This window comes from Pteropus alecto, unplaced genomic scaffold, assembly GCF_000325575.1.
Source record: "Pteropus alecto unplaced genomic scaffold, ASM32557v1 scaffold155, whole genome shotgun sequence".
NCBI lineage: Eukaryota > Metazoa > Chordata > Mammalia > Chiroptera > Pteropodidae > Pteropus > Pteropus alecto.
In genome coordinates this window covers 14,328,067-14,330,884 of record NW_006438113.1, presented here as the reverse complement: position 1 = coordinate 14,330,884, position 2,818 = coordinate 14,328,067, and the positions used below count along the sequence as shown (strand labels likewise).

General features: G+C 46.5%; 1 long non-coding RNA gene across 1 annotated transcript in view; it reads left to right on the top strand.

Annotated features, from left to right (window-relative positions):
- LOC112482663 overlaps positions 1-2,818 on the top strand; it is a 14,094-nt gene that overhangs the window by 10,750 nt on the left and 526 nt on the right. The window lies entirely within an intron of this gene.

Below are 2,818 nucleotides of genomic sequence, written 5' to 3'. Positions count from 1 at the left end.
TATGTTGGGGTCAGTTTTATAGGAGGAAAACCCCAGACCAAGAGCACAGCAGGGACATGTTATGGGACAAGGCAGGAGCCCCTCAGATTTGGCCTCTAACTCTCCGTGCAGGTTAATTCTCACCCATACCAGGTAGGTCCTGACCAAGGGGAACCCAAGAGATCGGTCGCATAACCCCTCTAGTTAGTCACTTCTTAGAGGATTATGCGGTGAAGGCACAAATGTGTGCTGAACACGGGAGTGTGCCTTTTTCTTTCTAAGAGAAGCTTGGGCCAGATTTTTTGTTGCTATGTAAAAGCAGAGCTCATTCCTGCCTTTTAGAGAGAATTTTGCTTCTCTTCTGGCTGTTGAACAAACCCTGGAAAATGTTTATAGAATAAATTATATTCTCCTGAGTAGCTGGCTCATTTTAAATTAACCTGTGCTGCAGATGGCTCATCTGAAGCAAGAATTACAGTTGCTCCCTTTTTATAGTTTGGGAAATTGAGGCACAGTGCGTTTAAGCACAATGACAAACAGGGGGCTAGGATTTCTGGAGTGCCTTGAGGACAGAACTCAGAGCAACATCTCAGTCATTGCTGTGGCCTGGCCTGTTTGTCTTGTGACTACATTTTCCTGGTCAGCCCTTGGGTGACAAATTAGTTCCCAATTAGCATCTGAAAGTGGGGAGGAGGAGTTCAAGCTCAAGGAGCTGCAGTTGCGGCAGGTGAGAAGCCTGGGCACACCTAGGGCAACAGGCAACTTTCCCTCAGTTTAAAAGGCCCCCCGTGCATCATCTCTCAGAAAGGCTTTGCAAAGTCCAGCCCGGATGCATCCTTCCTACTGCACAGGGCTTTGACAAAATTGCGTTCGATCTTGTTTCTAACTTGCCCAAACGGGAGCTCAGTCTGAGTCGCATTTGTAGAATCTGAGGCTCCTGTTTGAGTTGCAGTGGAGAGTGAAGGCCATTAATACATAAACCTGAAGACTCTTTGACCCCTGAATCCCCTATGCCTCTTCTTTCTCTTCTCCTCCTTTACTCATGAGGGTGAAAAATTTTGCCAGCTCTGGGAAATGACCAGCACCTCTAAACTAGGAGGTTTGTTTGAGATGTCCTTACCATCTCTTATGGTACCCACTGCCTCCTTCCTGTGTCCTTGCCTGCTCCTGCCAAGCTTTGCCAGCCCCAGGCAAAATGCCACTGAGAGTTTAAAGCAGGCCAGACCAGCCTTGGAGAGGTGGCACAAAGCAGCCAGTGTCACAGGCGCCATGTGGCAGTCAGCAGGCTCAAGTACTCGGAGTTCAGCGTCAACCTGTGGGTCTAGAGCTGGTACTACAGAGTCCAGAGAGGGGAACACAGGCTCTTGGATCTCAGATACAAGGTGGAAACCAAGGAGTTGGAAATTGGTTTGACCCCACAAATAGCCCAGGGTAGGTTGCAGTATTGCCCTGTGCCTCTGTACATTCATGATCTTCACTGTAGCTACTGCCATTAAACGAGCGATTGCTCTGTGCCAGCCACTCCACTTCATACGATCTTCTTTAGTTTTTCACGAAAGCCTAAAAAGTAGGTATATTCCCATCTTACAGATGGGGAAACTGAGGCTTAGAGAAGTTAAATGACTTGCCCAGGTTTGCACAGCTGATCAGTGGCAGATCCAAGGCATAAATCAGGGCTCTCTGACTCCAAAACTGTGCTTTTTCTACCTCTACAATAAATTCAAGGATGAAGGTAGGCATGCAACTCCAACCACAACTTCCCAAGGGCAGTTATATTTCGAGCTGTTCCATACTTAGAAATGTTATGCTCTGGATATTGAATTCCCACTCTTAATCTAAGAAAGGGCCCTAAATTGTATGGTTCATTTAGCTTCTTTGTCCTTGGCTTCTTGGCTCTTCTAAATACCAGATAGTGTTCTTCACTGTTGCCTTACTTTTAATTCTCGCGTAGGCCTGTAAGTATCTGCAAGGCTTCATTAGAACTCTTTCGGCAGGGCATTTGCTTTCATGGGAATATCAGTATAAGGCCTAGACTATTTGGGTCTTGGGCACGTAAAAAACTTGCCCAGATTGTCCCGGTCACTTGGACTGTTTATGGGATGCATTTTTCTGCTTCCCTAGTTCTCTAGGACCATGATTTCTATGGAAATTCTTTGATTTTAGGCTTACTCAGAAGAGGGCATAGCTTTTCAGTTCATGAACAGCAACTATTTATTGAGCACCTACTCTGTGTGAGGAAGGACAAGAAGTGCTAAAAAGATGGTCCCTGCCCTTCAGGGAGGAGACAGAGGTTATCTCTAATTTTTACAGGCTAATCTCTAATTTTTGCTGGCTGCGCATCTGTAGGCTGGTATGCAACCTTTCAGAAACCTCAGTCTCTTTTTTTATAAAGTAGAAGTGCCTCTAGTACTGTCACTCTGGGTTTCAACCTTTCTCACCCACCAGGGGTGGTGGTTGCAAGAATGCCAAGAGCAGCAAGAGAGGGCAAACACAAGCTTTGCCAAAAGAAGTCACAAGGCCAACCCCAGAATCACTTTGATTGGAGATTACACGAGAGCGTGGGTACAGGGAGAGTTGTTGTGGCTGCTTCTGCAAAAAAAAATTTACTGCACACTTCTTATCTCTTCAGCTGCCATCATGAAGAAATCCACATGGGCCTCTCTCTTGATTGGCAGCAGTTTCCAAAATCTGTGAGGCATGGGAAGTGATGAAAGGGCAGGATGCTGATTCACTTCTTTCCAGACCCCAGCAAGAGCTGGTTGCTGCTTGATGGCCATGTTCCCTCGATGCTCATCTGGGAGGCATTGCATCCTGTAATCTTGGGGACATGTGCGGCCAA